This window comes from Papio anubis, chromosome 2 (assembly GCF_008728515.1).
Source record: "Papio anubis isolate 15944 chromosome 2, Panubis1.0, whole genome shotgun sequence".
Taxonomy (NCBI): Eukaryota; Metazoa; Chordata; class Mammalia; order Primates; family Cercopithecidae; genus Papio; species Papio anubis.
In genome coordinates this window covers 59,119,411-59,142,315 of record NC_044977.1, presented here as the reverse complement: position 1 = coordinate 59,142,315, position 22,905 = coordinate 59,119,411, and the positions used below count along the sequence as shown (strand labels likewise).

Here is a 22,905-nt window from a genome sequence, read left to right as displayed (position 1 = left end):
TTTTCAAATAATGACTTCTTTTCCTCTGGGTAGATACCCAGTAGTGGGATTGCTGGATCAAATGGTAGTTCTACTTTTAATTCTTTAAGAAATTTCCACACTGTTTTCCATAGTGGCTGTATTAGTTTACATTCCCACCAGAAGTGTAGAAGCATTCGCTGTTCACCACATCCATGCCAACATCTACTGTTTTTTGATTTTTGACTATGGTCATTCTTGCATGAGTAAGGTGGTATCACATTATGGTTTTGATTTGCATTTCTCTGATCATTAGTGATGTTGAGCACTTTTTCATATGTTTATTGGCCATTTGTTTATCTTCTTTTGAAAATTGTCTACTCATGTCCTTAGCCCACTTTTTGATGGGATTGTTTGTTTTTTTTCTTACTGATTTGAGCTCGTTGTAGATTATGGATATTTCTCCTTTGTCAGATGTATAGATGGTGAAGATTTTCTCCCACTCTGTGGGTTGTCTATTTACTCTGCTGACTGTTCATTTTGCTATGTAAAAGCTCTTTAGTTTAATTAGGTCCCAGCTATTTATCTTTGTTTTTATTGCATTTACTTTTGGGTTCTTGATCATAAAATCCTTACATAAGCCAATGTCTGGAAGGGTTTTTCCAATGTTATCTTCTAGAATTTTTATAGTTTCAGGTCTTAGGTTTAAATCCTTAATCCATCTTGAGTTGATTTTTGTATAAGGTGAGAGACACGGATCCAGTTTCACTCTCCTACATTTGGCTAGGTAATTATCCCAGCACCATTTGTTGAAAAGGATGTCCTTTTCCCACTTTATGTTTTTGTTTCCTTTGTCGAAGATCGGTTGGCTGTAAGTATTTGGATTTATTTCTGGGTTCTCTATTCTCTTCCATTGGTCTGTGTGCTTATTTTTATACCAGTACCACGTTGTTTTGGTGACTATGGCCTTATGGTATAGTTTGAAATCAGGTAGTGTAATGCCTCCAGATTTGTTCTTTTTGCTTATTCTTGCTTTGGCTATGCGGGCTGTCTTTTGGTTCTATATGGATTTTAGGATTGTTTTTTCTAATTCTGCGAAGAATAATGGTGGTATTCTGATGGGGATTGTGTTGAATTTTTAGGTTGTTTTTGGCAGTATGGTCATTTTCACAATATTGATTCTATTTATTCATGAGCATCAGATGTGTTTCTATTTGTTAGTGTCATCTATGATTTCTTTCAGCAGTGTTTTGTAGTTTTCCTTGTGGAGGTCTTTTGATTCCTTTGTCAGGTATATTCCTAAGTATTTTATTTTATTGTTTGCAACTATTGTAAAAGGAGTTGAGTTCTTGATTTGATTCTCTGCTCAGTTACTGTTGGTGTATAGAAGAGCTACTGATTTGTGTACATTAATCTTGTATCCAGAAACTTTGCTGAATTCTTTTATCAGTTCTAGGATCTTTCTGGAGGAGTCCTTAGGGTTTTCGAGGTAAACAATCATATCTTCAGCAAACAGTGACAGTTTGACCTCCTCTTTACCAATTTGGGTGCGCTTTTCTTTCTCTTGTCTGATTGCTCTGGCTAGGACTTCCAGTACTATGTTGAAGAGGAGTGGTGAGAGTAGGCATCTTTGTCTTGTTCCAGTTCTCAGAGGGAATGGTTTCAACTTTTTCCCATTCAATATTATGTTGGCTATGGGTTTATCATAGATGGGTTTTATTACATTAAGGTATGTCCTTGTATGCTGATTTTGCTGACAGTTTTAATCATAAAGGGATGCTGGATTTTGTCGAATGCTTTTTCTGTATCTATTGAGATAATTATGTGATTTTTTTTTTTTTGAATTCTGTTTATGTGGTGTATTACATTTATCGATTTACATATGTTAAACCATCCCTGTATCCCTGGTATGAAACTCAGTTGATCATGGTGGATTATCTTTTTGATATGTTGTTGGATTCAGTTAGCTAGTATTTTGTCAAGGATTTTAGCATCTCTGTTCATCAAGGATATTGGTCTGTAGTTGTCTTTTTTGGTTATGTCCTTCCCTGGTTTTGGTATTAGGGTGATGCTGGCTTCATAGAATGAATTAGGCAGGGTTCCTTCTTTCTCTATCTTGTGGAATAGTGTCAAAAGGATTGGTACCAATTCTTCTTTGAATGTCTGGTAGAATTCTGCTGTGAATCCATCTGGTCCCGGACTTTTTTTGTTGGTAATTTTTTAATTACCATTTCAATCTCACTGCTTGTTATTGGTCTGTTCAGGGTATCTAATCCTTCCTGATTAAAGCTAGGAGGGTTGTATTTTTCCAGTAATTTATCCACATCTTCTAGGTTTTCTAGTTTATGTGCATAAAAGTATTCATAGTAGCCTTGAATGGTCTTTTGTATTTCAATGGTGTCAGTTGTAATATTTTCTGTTTCGTTCCTTAGTGAAGTTATTTGGATTTTCTCTCTTCTTTTCTTGGTTTTTCTTGCTAATGGTCTATCAGTTTTATTTATCTTTTCAAAGTACCAGCTTTTTGCTTTATTTATGTTTTGTATTGTTTGTTTCAATTTCATTTAGTTCTGCTCTGATCTTGGTTATTTGCTTTCTTCTTCTGGGTTTGGGTTTGGTTTGTCCTTGTTTCTCTAGTTCCTTGAGGTGTGACCTTAGAGTGTGTTTGTGCTCTTTCAGAGTTTTTGATGTAGTGTTTAGGGCTATGAACTTTCCTCTTAGCACCACCTTTGCTGTATCCCAGAGGTTTTGATAGGTTGTGTCATTATTGTCATTTAGTTTGAAGAATTTTTAAATTTCCATCTTGATTTCATTTTTGACCCAGTGCTCATTCAGGTGCAGGTTATTTAATTTCCATGTATTTGCATGGTTTTGAAGATTCCTTTTGGAGTTGATTTCCAGTTTTACTCCACTGTGGTCTGAGACAGTGCTTGGTATAATTTCAATTTTCTTAAATTTACTGAGGCTCATTTTATGGCCTATCATATGGTCTGTCTTGGAGAAAGTTCCATACACTGTTGAATAGAATGTGTATCCTGCAGTTGTTGGATGAAATGTTCTATATATATCTGTTAAGTCCATTTGTTTCAAGGTATAGTTTGAATCCATTTTTTCTTAGTTGACTTTCTCTCTTGATGACCTGCCTAGTGCTCTCAGGGGGGTATTGAGTCCCTCACTATTATTTTATTGCTGTCTATCTCATTTCTTAGATCTATTAGTAATTGTTTTATAAATTTGGGAGCTTGAGTTCAGGTGCATATATATTTAGGATTGTTATATTTTCCTGTGAGACAAAGCCTTTTACCATATATACTGTCCCTCTTTGTCTCTTTTAACTGCTGTTTTTTTAAAGTTTGTTTTGTCTGATATAAGAATAGCTACCCCTGCTCACTTTTGGCATCAATTTGCATGAACGGACCCCTTTACTTTCAGTTTATGTGAGTCCTTATGTAATAGGTGAGTCTCCTGAAGGCAGCAGATAGTTTGTTGGTGAGTTCTTATCCATTCTGTGGTTCTGTATCTTTTAAGTGGGGCATTTAGGCCATTTATATTTAATATTAGTATTGAAATGTGAGATACCATTGTATTCATCTTTTTGTTGCCTATGTACTTTGGTTTTTTGTTTTTGCTTTTTAGCATGTATTTTTGTTGTATAGTTCCTGTGTGATTTATGCTTTAAAGCGGTTCTGTTTTGATGTGTTTCCAGGATTTGTTTCAAGATTTAGAGCTCCTTTTAGCAGTTCTTCTAGTGGCGATATGGTAATGACGAATTATCTCAGCATTTGTTTGTCTGAAAACGAGTGTATCTTTCCTTCATGTATGATGCTTAGTTTTGCTGGATACAAAATTCTTGGCTGATAATTGTTTTGTTTGAAGAGGCTAAAGATAGGTCCCCAATCCCTTCTAGCTTGTAGGGTTTCTCCTGATGACAATGTGCCTAGGATAATATCTTTTTGTGATGAATTTCCCAGGGGTTCTTTGTACTTCTTGTATTTGGCTGTCTAGGTCTCTCACAAGGCCGGGGAAGTTTTCCTTGATCATTCCCCTAAATATGTTTTCCAGGCTTTTAGAATGCTGTTCTTCCTCAGGTATGCCAATTATTTTTAGGTTTGGTTGTTTAACATAATTCCAGACTTCCTGGATGCTTTGTTCGTATTTTCTTATTCTGTTTTTCTTTGTCTTTGTTGGATTGGGTTAATTTGAAGACCTAGTCTTTGAGCTTTGAATTTCTTTCCTCTACTTGTTCAATTCTATGGCTGAGACTTTCCAGAGCACTTTGCATTTCTAAAAGTGTGTCCAAACTCTCCCGAATTTTTTATTGTTTTTTCTTTAAGCTATCTATTTCAATGAATGCTTCTCCCTTCACTTCTTGTATCATTTTTGGATTTCCTTGCATTGGGCTTCATCTTTCTCTGGTCCCTCCCTGATTAGCTTAATAACTAACCTCCTGAATTCTTTTTCAGGAGAATCAGGATTTCTTCTTAGTTTGGATCCATTGCTGGTTAACTGGTGTGATTTTTTTGGGGGATGGGGGGTGTTGAAGAGCCCTGTTTTGTCGTATCGAGAGGTGACAATGTGCTAGCAGCCCTCACTCTCAGTGCCTCCTTGGCCTCAGCATCCATTCTGGCAGCGCTTGAGGAGCCCTTCAGCCCACCACTGCACTATGAGAGCCCCTCTCTGGGCTGGCCAGGGCAGGAGCCAGCTCCCTCTGCTTGCCAGGAAGTGTGGAGGGAGAGGCGCAGGCGGGAACCCGGTCTGTGTGCAGTGCTCACAGGCCAGCATGAGTTCCGGCGGGTGCCAGCATGGGCCTGGTGGGCCCCGCACTGGTAATGGCCCGGCGGGTGCTGCCAGCCCAGGGCAGTAAGGGGTTTAGCACCCAGGCCAGCAGCTGTGGAGGTTGTGCTGGGTCCCTCAACAGTGCCGGCCTGCATGCACCACACTCGAATTCTCACCAGGCTTCAGCCACCTCCCCATGAAGCAGGACTTGGGACCTGCGGCCCACTATGTCTGAGCCCCCACTTCCGAGGCAGGTTCCCACATGGCCCGAGCCTCCCTGGCACCCTCCCCTGCTCCATGGCATCTGGTCCCATCGACTGCCCAAGGGCTGAGGAGTGCAAGCGTGGCTCGTGACTGGCAGGCAGCTCTGCCTGCGGCCCAGGTGCAGGATCCACTAGGTGAAGCCAGCTGGACTCCTGAGTCTAGTGGCGACTTGAAGAACTTTTATGTCTAGCTAAGGGATCATAAATGCACCAATCAGCACTCTGTGTCTAGCTCAGGGTTTGTAAATACACCAATCAGTACTCTGTATCTAGCTAACCTAGTGGGGACTTGGAGAACTTTTCTGTCTAGCACTGTGTCTAGCTAAAGAATTCTAAACACACCAATCAGCCCTGTGTGTCTAGCTCAGGGTTTGTAAATACACCAATCAGTACTCTGTGTCTAGCTCAAGGTTTGTAAATACACCAATTGGTACTCTGTATCTAGCTAACCTACTGGGGACTTGGAGAACTTTTCTGTCTAGCACTCTGTGTCTAGCTCAGGGATTGTAAATGCACCAATCAGCACCCTGTCAAAACAGTTCAGTCAGCTCTCTATAATATGGACCAATCAGCAGGATGTGGGTGGGGCCAGATAGGGAATAAAAGCAAGCTGCCCTAGCTAGCCAGTGGCAACTCCCGCAGGTCCCCTTACACACTGTGGAAGCTTTGTTCTTTTGTTCTTTGCAATAAATCTTGCTGCTGCTCGCTTTTTGGGTCCACGCCACCTTTATGAGCTGTGACACTCACCGTGAAGGTCTGCAGCTTCACTCCTGAAGCCAGCAAGACCATGAACCCACCAGGAAGAACGAAGAACTCCAGACGAGCCACTTTTAAGAGTTGTAACACTCACCACGAAGGTCTGCAGCTTCACTCCTGTCAGCGAGACCATGAACCCATCAGAAGGAAGAAGCACCAGACACATCTGAACGTCTGAAGGAACAAACTCCAGACACACCATCTTTAAGAACTAACACTCACCGCGAGGGTCTGCAGCTTCATTCTTGAAGTCAGTGAGACCAAGAACCCACCAATTCCAGACACAATATTGCCAGGGTTGGTTTTCTGGTTCCTTCTCATTTGGGTAGGCTCTATTAGAAGGAAGGTCTAGGTCTGAAGACTGTTGTTCAGATTCCTTTGTCCCACGGGGTGTTCACTTGATACAGTACTCTCCCCCTTTTCCTATGATGCGGTTTCCTGTGAGAGGAACTGCAGCAATTGCTGTTTCTCCTCTGGGTCTAGCCACCCAGCAAGTCTACTCAGCTCCAGGCTGGTACTGAGGATTGTCTGCACAGAGTCCTGTGATGTGAACCATCTACAGATCTCTCAGCCGTGGATACTAGCGCCTGTTCTGGAGGAGTTGGTGGGGGATGGGGAGGGAGAGGGGTGAAATGGACTCCATGAGGATCCTTAGCTTTGGTGGTTTAATGCTCCATTTTTGTGCTGGTTGGCCTCCTGCCAGGAGGTGGTGATTTCCAGAAAGCATCAGCTGCAGTAGTGTGGAGAGGGACCCGCAGTGGGCAGGGCCCTAGAACTCCAAAGATTATATGGCCTTTGTCTTCAGGTACCAGGGTGGATAAGGAAGGACCATCAGGTGGGGGTGGGGCTAGGTGTGCCTGAGCTCAGACTCTTCTTGGGCAGGTCTTGCTGCAGCTGCTGTGGGGAGTAGGGGTGAGATTCCCAGGTCATCGGAGTTTTGTTCGTAGGAGGTTTATGGCTGCCTCTGCTGAGTCAGGCAGGTTATCAGGGAAGTGGGGGAAAGCCAGTGGTCACAGGCCTCACCCAGCTCCCATACAAACTGAAGGGCCGATCTCACTCCCACCATGCCCCCAACCTCTGACAGCCCAGAGTCTGTTTCCAGGCAGAGGGCAGAGGGTGAGATGGGCTTGAAAATTTGCCCAAGGCTATCCACCTCCCAGCTGTGAGAGAAAAGGGCTTTAATTCTTCCCCCACCTGTGAAGTCTGCACACCCGATTCACACCCTCCCCCAAGTTCTGGCCAGGAGGCTTCTTGCCCCATTCATATTGTTGCAAAGTTCAGTCAGAGAATTCCTTCTTTCTGTGGAGTTTTACCCCCTGCTCCTCTGGCCATCCTCCAGATGGATCCCTGCGGTGCCAGGCAGGAATGGGCTGCTCAGGGACCCAGCAAGCTCCCGGGGCTTTACTGCTGCTTCCTGTACCCCTGTATTTTTCAGCTCTCTAACTTGACTCAGCTCCAGGTAAAGTCGGAAACTTCTCCCGTAAACAGAACTTCAGCTTCTCCAGTGGGGGCATGTGTTCGGGAGAGGAGGGTCTCCCTTTCCCAGTTCCACAGCTGGGGCACTCACAGTATTTGGGGTGTCTCCTAGGTCCTGCAGGAGCAGTCTGCTTTCTTTGTAGGGTCTGTGGGTCCTCTCAGGATTGCTGGTTTGTTCTTGCAGTTGATCTGGAGCTAAAATTCAAAATGCAATCCTCTGCCCATATCAACATTTTAAATCTTGGGTTGTCAGCTTTGAACACTTGAGAAGGTTTAGTCTAATCACCTTTATGAACAGAAAAAGAAGACTGAAGGCTAGAAAAGGGAAGTTATTTTCTTGGATACCAAAAAAGAAATATTTAAATCATGACTCTTAGTATGATTATGTCTAGTATTTAATTTATGATGATATCTCTGGGTCACAGGTTATTGCTAAGACATGTCAGAAAGTGTGTGTAGAGTATACACAACTTATTCCATTTGCAATGAGTTTATTTATTTTTACCAGAATTTCTGGTGTAGATTAAGATAAAAACTTAAAAATGAATTAAGAAAAAATTATATGACAACATACAACTTAGGATATAAGACTTATGAGAAGTTATTTTTGATTGAATGCTATAAATTATTTTTAAGTCATGATGCTTGATAGTAAGCATGTTACATTTATAAGGAAATAGTGGCAATTTCTTGAACTTACACTGCTTGAGAAGCTACATGAAAGATTGCCTTCACATTTCTGCTTTAGCTAGAAATACTGAGAATTAAGTTTTTTCAATGAAAGCTCATCTGATTCCTTTTCCTTAGCGTGGGAGATCTAAATATCCCATTAAAAAAAAAAGAGAGAGAGAGGCAAGGGAAAAGAAATGAGAGTATAAGACTCAGAGCAATTGCAGAATAGGATATTTTAATGCCCTTTGGACCGTAACTTCCAGCAATCCTATCAAGAGAGATTTCATGAGTTACAGTAGATGGAGGGAAGTGCCCTGCAGACAGATGAGGTCTACTTCAAACTCAGACATGGATTTGCTGTGTAGCCTCAGGCAAGTTATTTAGCTTCTCAAGCCTCAGTTTCCCTAGGTATGTTGGAAATAGTACTTCTTGTGCCTTATAGGGTGGTGGCGAGGCTTCTATCAGAATATGCTATAAAATAGTAGGACATGAGAATCAGAAATTACATAGCTAGGCTATAAAACAGTGAGGCTGTATTCTACAAAAGAAGAACTCTAGAGAGAAAAAATGTGCTATCACTGATTGTCTGAAGTACCTTATGCTCAGTCACCTTCCAAGTAAAACTGTGAATAAGGTAGAAAGTGGTGGGGCTGTTTGGCACTGGGAAAGGTATTTGAGGGGAAGTTAGCTTTGAAAACTAAAGGCTCTGTGTGTGTGTGCGTGTGTTTCTCTCTCTCTCTCTCTCTCTCTCTCTCTCTCTCTCTCTCTCTTTTTCTCTCCCTTTCTGTCTCATATCCTTTCTTGGGTCCCAGATGAGATTTAGATGTGGTTGGTGAACTGATGGACAGGCTTGGAGAAGTCATTTTGCTTTAGGTGTTTGGTCTTGTTTGAAAGAGGGAGAGAGAGGTTTGTTGAGGGCCTGGGTTGGAGGGAGGGTTTTGGGGATAAAAAGTGTAGCATCTCATTTGTTCTGGGCTTAATCCAGTAGACAGAATTTTAAGGAGAATCAAAAGGATTGGTTTTCATGAGGGACTTTATAAGAACTGGGGGGATAAATGACTGCTTGGCTGTAGCAAAAACTCTGTCCTTGACCAAACTGTAAACAGAATCTTCTGAGCCCTTTTTTTGACTAAGCCTCATTCTTGGGCCCTGTTTTAGGCCTGCCTTTTCCAGTTGTAGTAAGAATGTTACTAAGTCAGCTCAGTGTGAATCCCCCACCCTTGGTATCTGATCAACCTGGCCTGCCTCCAACAAGAATACTGTAAGTCAGTCTTGCAAGCGTCTTTCTACCCTTTATATTTTCTCGTGGTAATATTCTATTCACCGCCCCCTCATTCTGCTCTCTGGCTATAAATCCCCACTAGTCCTTGTTGTATTGGGGGTTGAACCTGCCTCTCTTTCTTTTTCTGCCAGTCATGACACCTATTGCAATAGGCCTGTGTAATGTCTTCATTTTATCAAGTGTTAAAACAGATGACATAGCATCTTAGTCTGTTTGTGCTGCTTTAACAAAATACTGTAGGTAATTTATAAAACAGAAATTTATTTCTCACAGTTCTAGAGGTTGGGAAGTCCAAGATCAAAATGCTGGTAGTTTTGGTTTCTGGTGAGGGCCCAGTTTCTCCTCCCAAGAGTGTGATTTGTTGCTGTGTCTTCTGGAGGGGAGAAACATTGTGTCCTCACATGGTGGAAGAAATAAAAGAGGGAAAAAAAGCCAAAACAAAACAAAACGAATGCTGTGTGAAGTCTTCCTTGTAAGGGTTTAAATCCCATTCAAGACAGAGGAGTCCTCCTGGCCTGATCATCTCTCTAAGTCCCCACCTCTTAATACTATCACGTTGGCCATTAAGCTTCAACACATGAATTTTGTAGGGAACACATTCAAACTTGATGTGAATCAAAATAGGGAGAGGAGCCCTGAGGTGGAGAAAGCCCTCTATTACCTTGAGGATTGGTGGCTTAGGGAGCCCTGGCTAGATCAAATGTTCTTGGTATGGGTGTTGTTATCCCATGGTAAGTCTCACCAGCGGTGATAGTGATGAGAGTCTCTAGAATGTCTTCCTAGGCAGAGGACAGGGCTGGATCAGGAGAGGGGATACAGTGGTGCCTTATGGTGACAGTAGCTGAGCCTAGTCCTTGAGCACTTGTGAGACAGTCTGTGCGGGCTCCAGACACCCAGGGTGAATCCTTAGAAGTAACTGAGATCCTGTTTGTGCAGGTGAGAGCCTGCAAAGTATGGATTATTATCAGGAAAGTGACTCTATCTATATCCTTATCCCAGTGAAGGCTGGGGAATCTCACCTTTCTCATGAATAAACAGCCACATTTCTGAACAGAATTAGCAGAGAGCAGGATACTTACTCGAGTCTGAAATCTCTTGATGAGCAGCACATGAGTCCAATGACAAACATGGAGATTTGATTTATAATCCGTGCATCGAGGACCTATTCCTTTAAGCTAAAACATGAGAGGATGCCATTTGAATGGAAATCTTTGCTGAGTGATTTATTGGAAATTTACCATTTTATGAATGGCAGAAGAGAAGAACTACCCCCTTCACAATCTATATATAAATCATCTGGAATTATGATGAATTAAGTATTCTTTCTCATAGTGACAGTAATAAGTGTTATGAGCAGCCTTTAATAGTTAGAAAGACAGAAGAGACAAATATCAATTACTATTAGGGGAAGCATTTTTAAAACCAGCTTCCCAACGTTTTCCCATGATGAGGTTAATTATTTATGGCAAAGGCACATTGATAATTTTACTTTATCTCTTTATCCAAGCAGTAAATGAATTGCAATGAATTTGGACAATACAATAAGAATGTATTTAAAGTACTTAAAACTTCTGTATTCCCCCCTAAACTCAGTTTGTCTCAGTCATAAACAGTGCTTAAATTAATAATATCTATTTAAACATTTCATTGGTGGGATGCCTTTATCTTATTTTTAGCAATTTTTCTTCCTGATGGTCAGCCGTGTGGAGATGGCAGCATGCAAGATAAGTGCTGCAGGAGCTAGGATGCTAAATTTAGCTCAATAAATTAGGAAACAGGTATAAGTGCATTTCCAGTGATGGCTATTTAAAATTTTGTGGAAATAAATAAAGACCAGCCGAATGAGAAAAGCGAAGGCTGTTTATTCTGAGCTTGCTATAGCAAGGGAGTCAGTCACCATCATCTGCATTGGACAGAGTCTCAAAGGCAGGCAGAGAAAGGGGAAAGCTTTGCTAAAGTGGAAAAAGAGAAGGCTTCAGGCATGCCATGATCGGAGGCTCCTGGTGTCGGGGAGCAGGAGGCAGGCTAACTAGAAGCAGGGAACCCTACATGGTTGGTGAGAGATACCTATTTGGGTTTCTCTGGTTGGTCGTGGGGACAAAAATTTAATGAAGTCCTGGCCATTTTGGACTGATTGTTATAAAAGTTATTGTTTAGCTTCCTGAATTGTCACTAGACATAGCAATCTGGCTTTCTGCAAGCCTGCTTTATACCAGGTTGGCATCCTGGGTTGTTTGTTGTAGATAAGGGGTTGGTTTCCTGGGCAGATTGCTGCAAGTTCTGGATTAAAGTTTTATTTTTATGTCACCAGGCAGTTTTCCATTTGCATATCTAACCTCTCTATTAATTTATTAATATACAGTAAAATTCACTCTTTGGGGTGGACAATATTTTTGAGTTTTGATAAATTCATAGAATCCTGTGTTTACAGCCACAGTCAAGATATGGAACAGTTTCCACCACCCACCAAAAGTCCCTGCATGCTGTTCTTTTGGGGTCAACATCTCCCCCGACTCCCAACCCCTGCCAACTACTGATGTTTTCTCCATCCTATCATTTTGTCTTTTCTCTCAGAAAAGGTTTTGTTCCATGCACTCGCCTGCTAGATTGTTAGCCTGATAGTGTGAAGTGGGGAGTTCTGTGGTTCTGATAAAGGCTCTGTCTCAGGTGGCACCTGTTCCTGGGTCTCTGATGGAGCTTTCTCAGTGCTCCTGGTGCATCTCCAGCTGCAGATCTGCTGCTCCTGGGAGAGCAGAGGACTATTTTCTGTTCCTTGTTCTCAGCTGCAGTGGGTTTTCCCAGTACCTTAAAGTCAATGACCAGAGCAGATGTCTTCATTAGTCCTAGTAGTGGAGTACGCTGTCTTGGGCACATATTACTTTTAGCACTCTTCCTAAATGTTTTAACTTTATTTTAGAATCATAAGAGAAAACACAATAATAAAGAGAGTGGAATAACATATCCAGCCTGGATTATATTCATCTTTACACCAATAAAGTTGTAAAATATAACTTTTTATATATGTATTTTATGAAGGAAGAGGCACACAAAGGCAGAAGTGCGGAGGGTCCACAGAAGTAATGATGTGGCCCAAATGCCAGTGTGTGTTACCCCGCCCCCCCCACCACCCACCACCACTTGAAGGCTTCAGCTGCCTTGAAATTAATGCTCTGGGCAGGGCGTTGGGGCTTCTAACCTTTCTCTTGGAGCTGCTGTTTCCTTCCTTTCAATGAGTGGTTTCTCAGGACTCTGGCCATTTTTTTTTCTAGGAGAAAAGTCTACAAACAGGTACAAATTCCCCTTATATCTGTTACCCCTAGGGGTTCCACATTCTCTCACTAGCACACACTCAGCCTTTACCAATTTGTTAAGGATTTTAGATAAATTCTTCTTATCTGTTTCTGGAAATATCTGTCCCAAGTAAGCAAATGCTAGTGTTCTGTCCTTTCTCTCTTTGCAGGTGCCTGTTTTCCTTAAATTTTGGATTAATCAGTCCTCCAAATTATTGGAGAAAGTTGTGAATTTGCCAGTGGTCCCGAGTCTGTCTTTTCTTGTGCTGGAGCTTGCAATGCTTTTTCTGTGGACTGCATTCCAAACAGAAGCTGGAGTCAGTATAGATCTTTAAATCCCTGTTATCTCTGCTGACTTTTTGGGCGAGTTTCCTGCTGTGTGTTTTTGTTGTGATTTCTTTGAGATTTGTTCCTTGTGATGGTTGATACTGAGTGTCAACTTGATTGGATTGGAGGATGCAAAGTATTGTTCCTGGATGTGTCTGTCAGGGTGTTGCCAAAAGAGATTAACATTTCCATCAGTGGACTGAGAAAGGCAGACCCACCCTCTTATAGATTGTGCCCCTCAATCTGAGTAGGCACAATCTAGTCAACTGCCAGCACAGCCAGAATAAAAGCAGAGAGAAGAACATAAAAAGACTAGACTGGCTTAGCCTTCCAGCCTAAATCTTTCTCCCATGCTGGATACTTCCTGCCCTCGAATGTTGGACTCCAAGTTCTTCAGCTTTGGCACTCGGACTGGCTTCCTTGCTCCTCAGCTTGCCGATGGCCTATTGTGGGACCTCACCTTGTGATTGTCTGAGTCAATACTGCTTAATATACTCCCCTTTATATATACATCTATCCTATTAGATCTGTCCCTCTAGAGAACCCTAACTAATACATTCCTCTTTGCATTTCCATTGCTCATACCCAGTGAGATTCTTCTTTTCTTAGCCTGGTAAACATAACCCTCTGTCAAATCCCGTTATAGTGTGAGAAAGGCAGGTGGTGGTTACTGTGGCCTGTTGAGTCAGGGAAAGCGGTGGTGAGGCTTTGAGCTACTTTTTCATGTCTACTTGAGGTTTGAGCGTGAAGATGTGTTTGGGATAAGGGTGATGACACTGTCCACCCCTTTTTCTAGTATTGTCAGCACCATTGGCCACTGTGTTCTAAGAGATTGGGGATAGAGACAACATTCTTTGGAACTTTTCATCTTGAGAAGTTTTTGTCTAACCTCTTCACTTATGGCCATGAATGTCAGAAGCAAGAAAGGAAGAACTACAGACCTGTAAGAATTTTGGCAATGTTCTCTTTGGTAACTTGATAGTATTCTGCTCTACTATTCTGTCTCTAGCACTGGATGTCTTTCCCTGACAATCTTTACCTTTATAGTCGTTTGGAGAAAGTGGGGAGACCAATGACAAGAACACGCTTAAATTTGGTCACCTCATTTTCCTGTGTTTATTTGGAAGAGTGCAGGGTGGAGGCTTGGGCTAAGGCTGAAAGCCTGCTAACTGGCTTTACAAGTGACTCTGAATGAAAAGAGAAACAGGACCTCCAACTTTCAAGGCCACCATGAAGCACTGCTCAGTAATGTCATGAGGCTCACATGAATCTCTTCTCTCAAACTATTGGGCTATAACCTGTTCCTAATAGGAAGAAATGGAACAAGGTCTTATTTTTCTATTATACTCCTGTGCAGATCCATTAGCTTCCACTCCTGTGTTAGAAGAAAAATATAATGTGTTCCTTCTTTCATTTGATATCCTTTGGGCTCTGCAAGAATTTTCAGGGTGTGAAAGGTAACCGTGCTCAACACTGATGTCTTCAGCTTGTTTCTAGTAGGATTAATTTATAGCCCCATCTATCCATCCATTCAGTTATCCAATTTATTTTAAAATAAATATTTATAAAAAGCCTTTTAATTGCAGAGGATTGAGATGACAGAAATACAGTCTTGAATAAATGCCTATCTCAGAACCTGGCATGGAGTAGGTTCTCATAGATATTTGTTGAGGAAAATGAATGAATGAAGACATGATTCCTGCTGTCATGATACAGGGTCTGTTGGCAGTGGGTGTATGTGTATACACATTGAAGAGTATGCTATTCCCAACAGAGTCTATGTTAGGAATACAAGGCCTTTAGATATGACTTGGATAATTGGGAAAGGTTCTAAAATACATGGCATTTGAGTTGGATTATGAGATACCGTTTTCATGAAAAAGGGGATAGTATTGTAATGATTAGCACATGGACTATGTAGTTCAGCACACCTGAGTTTGAGCTCCAGTTCTCCCATGTGCATATGCCAGTGCCTTCCAAAACCACCTGTGTAACCTGTTGACCAAGCAAAGCCAAGTTTATCAGTTACTGCAGTAAGGAGGACAGCACCTTAAAAGAGTCTTCATACTATCTTGAAAGAAAGAGATCATAGGAAGATATTTGATGTATATTAGCACTGGTGCTGGGTGATTTTTAGGCTGTTCTTGTAAGGCGGGAGGACTGGTTAAGAAAGGGCAGAGTTTGTAACAAAGTGAGGTGAGGATCTTAAATTCTAGAAAGGCAAGCTAATAATTTCAAAATATGTAGTATTTTAGTTAATTCATTGTCTTCCAGAACATTTTCTGAAGTAAATAATTCAATTTTTTTGGCTTGCTCTCAGAATTGTTTAACATAGGATAGGAAAGTATGTTTATTTCAGTACTCCCTAGATATGTGACTTTGGACAATTTTTCCCCCAACTTGCTTTAATTTGGAGCTTATAGAATTAATGAAGCTAATAGATGGTTTAATGAGATAAAATGTATCAGCACACAGAACTTGATGTATCGGAAATATTCAATATAGGATTGCAGAGCTGTCACCATCAGCGTCATCAGCATCATCTTCACATCTTCATCTTCATGACTCTAATAATGATGATGATATCATAATTGTTGTGGAACTGAACCTAGGTTTGCTCACCCAGCTCAGCAAAGCCAAACACTGACACCGAGGTTTGCAATGAGAGAAAAGAAAGCGTTTATTGCAGGACACCAAGCACGGAGAATTGGCAGCTTCTGTTTAAGACCTACACTTCCCAGTGGCTTACAAGTGAGGGTTTTTAAAGGCAAGGGTACATCTCAGAAAAGCAGAAGTTACAGGCAAAATCATGAATTAATGCATGGAGGTTACAGATGGGTTTGGCCCAAAAAGGTGGGATATCTTGAAGCAGAGGCTTACAGGTCATAGGTGAATTCATAGATTCTTTAATTTGCAATGGGTTAAGGGAGGAAGGCTTTGTCTAAAAACTTGGGGTCAGCAGAAAGGGATGTTAAGGTTTGGCTTTAACCTACATTAGTTAAGGAAATCTATTAACCATCATGGGGTGCTAAGGGAGAGTCAGGTCACAGCCATTATGTATTGGGTCAGAGTGATCAGGTTATCAAGATCGATAGCCTGCAGTCATGACTATCTCACCAGGCCCCTCAGGAAGAAATTTAGAACAAAGAAAAGCCGTCCATTCAGGCTTCAGTTTCCTTTGTCTGAGGTCTATGTGACAGCAGTCAGCAGTTTCCATCTGGTCAGGGTCTTGGTTTCTAAACAAATTAACTCAAGATGGATTAAAGACTTAAATGTAGAACCCAAAACTATAAAAACCCTAGAAGAAAATCTAGGCAATACCATTCAGGACATAGGCATGGGCAAAGATTTCATGATGAAAACGTCAAACGCAATTGCAACACAAGCCAAAATTAACAAATGGGATCTAATTAAACTAAAGCAGTTCTGTACAGCAAAAGAAACTATCATCAGAGCAAACAGAGAACCTTCAGAATGGGAGAACATTTTTGCAACCTATCCATCTGACAAAGGTCTCATATCCAGAGTCTACAAGGAACTTAAGCAAATTTACAAGGAAAAACCAAACAACACCATTAAAAAGTGGGCAAAGGTCATGAACAGACACTTCTCAAAATGTCTTCCTTTGAGAAGCCAACAAACATAAGAAAAAAAGCTCAACATCACTGATCATTAAATAAATGCAAATCAAAACCACAATGAGATACCATCTCACGCAAGTCAGAATGTCAATTATTAAAAAGTCAGGAAACAACAGATGCTGGTGAGGCTATGGAGAGATAGGAGTGCTTTTATGCTGTTGGTGGGAGTGTAAATTAGTTCAACCATTGTGGAAGACTGTGGGAATTCCTCAAAGACCTAGAACTAGAAATACCATTTGACCCAGCAATCTCATTATTGGGTATATACCCGAAAGAATATAAGTCATTCTATTAAAAAGATACTTGCACATGTATGTTCATTGCAGCACCATTCACAATGGCAAAGACAAATGCCCATCAAAGATAGACTGGATAAAGAAATGTGGTACATATACACCATGGAATACTAAGCAGTGATAAAAATGAACAAGAGCATGTATTTTGCAGGGACATGGGTGGGGCTGGAAGCCATTATCTTCAGCAAACTAATGCAGGAACAGAAAACCAAATACTGCATGTTCTCACTCATAAGTGGGAACTAAACAATGAGAACACGTGGTAACAGGGAGGGGAACAACACACACTGGGGCCTGTTAGGGAGGATGGGTGAAGGAAGAGCATCAGGAAAAATAGCTAGTGCATGCTGGGCTTAATACTAAGGTGATGGGTTGATAGGTGCAACAAACCACCATGGTACATGTTTACCTATGTAACAAACCTGCACATACTGCTCCTATACCCTGGAACTTAATCAAAAGGAAAAAAAAACCAAGAATATATGTTAAGATGCTATCTTTTATTTTCTATAGGGAACCAAACACCTTGAGAGTTTGATTTCCTTGGGTGACTTCATGTTCAGTGTGTTGTTCATTTATTTTTCTAATTGCTGCATGTAGGGCTAGCTGGATGCCTAGAATTTCCTTGGAGGGACTCAAAATTTCTCTTTATTTCCATGCTTAGAGGGAGGTGAGGATGGCAGGCCCCTAAGAGGGGCCCCTGTGCTGTTTCATAATCTGGGAGATTAGAATCCTGTGTTTGCTCATCCCAGTTCTTGCAGAAACTTGTATGATCTTGGGCAGGTGTCTTACCCTCTCTAGAATTCAGTTTCCTCTTCTGTAAAAGACACTGGCTTTCCTCATTTCACAAAGAATGGCTAAAGTTTCCTCCAGGTCTATGAATAAATTTGGCCTGGAGCAACTTGTCCTGTAACCTTTTTGTGTCTGAGCTCCCTATGGTGGTACTAGTCTCTAGTTTCTCCTGGAATATGGAAACTTTAATTCTCTTTTGTGAAGTATTTGTGTTCTTAGCTGCCTTAGGCCATTGCTGTACTGCTGGGGAAGGAGAATGCTGAACTATTAAGCAGCTGCTGATGTACATTCTGTACCGTTTGGCTCCCAGATCCTCCCTGACCCACTGGAATGGGTTGTTTTTAAAAAGATAGACATTGTGGTGGAACTCATTTATACCCTGGTAGAAGTCATCAGAGAATAGCATCTGGCAGTATAAACAAGGGCAAAGAGCACAAACTTGGAATGAGAAGACAGAGCATCATTCCCTCTTCTCTGCCATTTCAGGAAGCTGTTTTGCCTCACTGAGTCTTGGTTTCCCCATCTAAGAAATGGAAGAAATAACAAAGAGACTATTGTGCTACTCAGATGAGACAGTGAATGCTAAGATCTACATGCGCTGATATTACTGTTGAACATTCCACAAATACTTACTGAGTGCTTACTACAAGCCGGGGACTATTCTAGGAGCTGGGAGCACAACGTAAATGAGCCAGACACACACTTCCACCCGCTACCAGGGAACTAATATTCTGGTGTGTGTGTTGAGGTTGGGTGGGGGGAGGAAGCGGTTCTGTTGTTAGAACAAAGCAAACCTCTTACTCCTGAGAGGCTTTGTTTGAAAAGTTAGTTTGAAAGAAAGCAGAATGGGAGTTTGTGGCAGGCCGGGCCTCACTAACAGCTAATCAGGCAGGCCTCCATGAAAGCAGGATGGGAGTTTGTGGCAGGCTGGGCCTCACTAACAGCTAATCAGGCAGGCCGCCATGACAGCTGTTTCAGCACTGACTGAGTGGTTGAGTTAAATATTCAAAGTTGAAAGAGCCAGTGCCGGTATACGGTATACACAGGTTGGAAGGTAACAAAATCCCACCAAAAGCCTTGCTTAGGCCTTTCCTGGGCCTTGAAGCATGACAAGATAATAAAGGAGTTCTTAACAGGACCCGTTTAGGATTAAACCAGTTTTGCTGGGGGTCTGGAGAAACTCCCTAGATCTCCACAAACAAGTTTTGGTGGGAGTCTAAAGGAACTCCTTAAACCTCCTTGATTTAGCGGGAGACAAGATAAGGGTAATCACCCCAGCACCTGGACCCATCTAGATTAAGTAAATTTACTGAGGCTCCAGAGGAAGGTCTTCAGGACTCAGATCTTAGTTATAGATAAGAAGTTAATCACTTATGTCTTTAGATGATATATAGATTGGAAGTTGTATAAGCTCTGGAAAACTTTGTAATTTTGGGTTGGTCTGGAGATATTTTCCCAGCCTTCTCCCTGTACACAGTTATAGAAATAAACTCTCTTCTTTCATAGTTCATCTGTATCTCATTATTGGGCTGTGAAAATAAGCAGCCCGACCCTCGGTTAGGTCTAGGAACAAGATGATGATATTGAGCACCTACTACATGCTAGGTCCTAAAAAGTGTTTTTGCATTTAATCCTTGCAAGGACCCTCTGTAGAAGTTATGGTTCCCATTTCACAAGAGGAATTTGAGATGCAGAAAATAAAGTCTGTCCTAGGGATTCAATTGCAGGTTCCTCTAATAACAAAGCTTTGGCTCTTTCAAAGACACTGATTACCATGAACTTTTAAACCTCTAAACCTAAACCTTTGATTGTATTTTTTTTCTATTGTATGAAGCCTTTCCAAACCTCATAATAGTGAATTGCTAAAATGTTTTCAAGTCAGTTTACAATTTCTTCCAACTCTTTGCCTTATTTTACTCGTAGAGGTATTGCACCTGCTTTGAAATTTCTATTGTACACATTTGAGCTGATTAATGAAAAATGAATAGGCACCTGATAGAATGCTCCTCCAGTTTATTACTATACTATATTTTATATCTTGGGTGTCGCAGAAATGTTAGCTATTGCTGTTACTGTTAATAATACTATTTTTACCTTTCCTGAGTGAAGAAATTACCAGGTCAGAAGTAGGAGGGACTGAAAGGAGAGAAATAAGCTTTAGGCTCTATATTTGTAAAGGAGAGATAGTTCTTACCTGTATTTAGGGATTGGGCATCAACTTCAAGAACCCTGGGGAAACAATTGGAACCTAAGAGTGTGACAAGGGGCGTCCTAGAAACCTCCTCAAAATGGGGGTCACATGTCCTCAGAATGGCTCTCAAGAAGACTCCTGGGCATTCATATTTGTGAAAAGGTTGCAGGACCGCCATATAAGTGGGCAAAGATGGTTTTATTGCAGAAGCAGAAAGATTACTCTCCTGTAGCTGAGAAAATCAGAAAGTAGAGGGTTTTGCTCCTGCTGCATTTAAATGGAATTGGCAGTGAGCTGGAATATAGCCTGCCTATGGGTGGAGTTAGTTCAGAGCATCAGTGGGCAGGCAAGGGAAAATAAAATATACCTACTTTGACTTTGCAGCCAGAAAGAGGGAGAATAAGCGAAACAAAGGAAAAACAAATGGCTTCTCAGAAAATAGAACTGCTATAAGAGCTAGATAACAATCTGAACAAACAAATGACAGAACAGTCATGTAGATTTCATGATGGCAGACAAACTCGCATATACACACATACACACACTCAACTGGTGCGGCTTTCAAATGAAAATGTTAATTGAAAGATGGATGAATACTATAGAGACTTAGGTCCTTGATGAATAAGTAAAAAAAAAAAAAAAAAAAAAGCAAAATATAGAGTGATATTACAAATGCATGGAAATTATGGTAGAAAAGATAAGTTAGTTGGAAGTCAGATCCAGGAGCTCTAATGAGTCAGTAGTAGTACCCTCAGAGGGAGAAGGAGGAAATTATAGTGGAGGCATATTAAATAAATGATATTTAAAAAAATTCCTTGAGATAAAGACTTGAATCAAAGATTGTGAAGTCGCCTAGATTTCTAGGCAGGATTAATAAGAAAAGATACAAGCTTAGTAAAATTCTTCAGCTTTGAGCATAAAGAACAAATCTTGCAATCTTCCCGACAGAAAGAATAAGTTATTTTCAAAGGAAAAAAATTCATAGTGGCATCTGAATTCTCTGCATTGCTACACTGGACACTGGAAGAAGGGGGAGTAGCACCTGTAATTACTGGAAAAAGGGCTCCTATACACAGTCAAAAAATCATTTCCACGTCAAGTGAAGGAAAGATATTTTGAGATAGAAAAAGATTTGGATACTATCTCATTGTAACTAATTATATTATTATTATATGTTAATATATTATTATATGTCCAAAAAAGAACTGTGACCAAACAGAAGCATCATACTATAGAAACCTTAAGATGGAAGAAAACAGAGGGAAAGTAGAGGTGAAAAATAAACCTTGTTTTGTGTGTGTGTGTGTGTGTGTGTGTGTAAGTGGATAATAATAAATGACTTAACAGGTGTAATATAAATGCTAAATATGGAGTCTCAGAATTATCATTGTTAACCTAAGCATAACCTGGAAGTAAAAGTATGAAACTCCACAGAATCAGGTTGGTGCAGGTTTGAGCCTAATTTAGCAGAAGAAATATTTGTGCGAAAAACAGAAACCAGTTTGACAGTAATTTTCCTAGCTTGTCTTTTAGCCAAATACTTCTCTGTATAATTTAATAGATCTTGTTTTAAAGGAGAAAGGCAAAAGTAGAATTCAGTGGAGAAAAAAGTCCAAGATAAATTTTTAGGCAAACAGGTTATTTCCTAAGACATTAAGCATTTTGCTAAAACTCTATTTTAGTAAGGATTCAAATATTGGACACAGATATGAGTTCATGAGTTTAAAACCTCTCAGATAGAAACTGGAACCTTCATACACTGCTGGTGGGAAAGTAGAATGGTACAACCGTTTAGGAAAACACTCTGACAGCTCCTCGAGTGATTAACATACAGTAACCATATATACCTGCCATTCTACTCCTAAGTATGCACCCAGGAGAAATGAAAAGATATGTCCACACATAAACTCATACGTGGATATTCACAGAAGCATTATTCATCATAACTGTCAAAAGTGGAAACAAGATATCCATTAACTGATAAATAGACAAATGGTATGTGGTATATACAATGGAATATTGTTTGGTGACACAAAGGAATGAGGTACTGATGCATGCTAAAATATTAGGATAAACCCTGTAAACATGCTAAATGACAAAAGCCAGTCACAAAGGACCACCTCTTGTATGTTTCTATTTATTATGAAATGTCCAGAATGGGTAAATCTGTAGAGACAGAAAGATTAGTGGTTGCTGGGAGTTGAGGGGAGAGGGAAAAGAAGGAGAACTACAGCCTTGCTTTCTGGGATAATGAAAATATTCTAAAATTGATTATGGTAATTGAGTAACTCCGTGAATACACTGAAAGGCATTGATTGTATATACTTATTTGTTTATTTATTATTTTGAGGTGGAGTCTCACTCTGCTGCCCAGGCTGGAGTGCAATGGCATGATCTCGGCTTACTGCCACCTCTACCTCCCGGGTTCAAGTGATTCTCCTGCCTCAGCCTCCCAAGTACCCGGGATTAGAGGCACCCACCACCACACCCAGCTGATTTTTGTATTTTTAGTAGAGGCAGGGTTTTACCATGTTGGTCAGGCTGGTCTTGAACCTGCCTCGGTCTCCCACAGTGTTGGGATTACAGGCATGAGCCACCGCGCTTGGCCTGTTAGTGTATACTTCAAATAAGTAAATTGTATGGTGTGTGAATTATACATCAATAAAGCTGTTTAACACACTCTCCAACCTATCACTTGCTTCCTATAGCCTGTCTTTCCAATGCTTTGTTTTTTCTAAAAATTTATTTTATTAATAATATGTGGTCAAAAAATGGCAGTAAAATTTCAGGTTGACAAACCTTGTGAATGGAATGGTTAGCATATTATGTGCAATGTTTTCAGAAAGCCAGCTATCAAAATGAAAAGCAATCAAGACTGACATTGTGGTAAATCTCAGTTAACATATTAACAGAACAAAGACACCTAAGTCATCTGTTACTGAAATTATATTAGACATTTTCATTGGAAAGCTTTTGGTTACCTTGGAGGAAAATGCAATATAAAGGGATTTTGCACTTTACAAAGATTTCTTTTAAGGGAAATTCCAAAGTAAAGTGTGTAGTGAGTTAGACAGTTAGCTTCACAATTCTTTTTGGAGTATAATGGCCTTGGGCTCCCCTGTATTTAACACCCCATTGGTTTGATAGGTCTTTGAATTCATGATGATGTCTTTCTGGTTCAGGTGTTT

The 22,905-nt window shown here is 40.7% G+C and overlaps 1 long non-coding RNA gene across 1 annotated transcript in view; it reads right to left on the bottom strand.

Annotated features, from left to right (window-relative positions):
- The window catches only part of LOC116273748, a 61,599-nt gene that overhangs the window by 5,184 nt on the left and 33,510 nt on the right, over positions 1–22,905 (bottom strand). Inside the window, exon 2 of the long non-coding RNA XR_004182120.1 lies at positions 10,260–10,355. This is a non-coding gene — a long non-coding RNA (uncharacterized LOC116273748). The remainder of the gene's footprint in view (positions 1–10,259; positions 10,356–22,905) is intronic.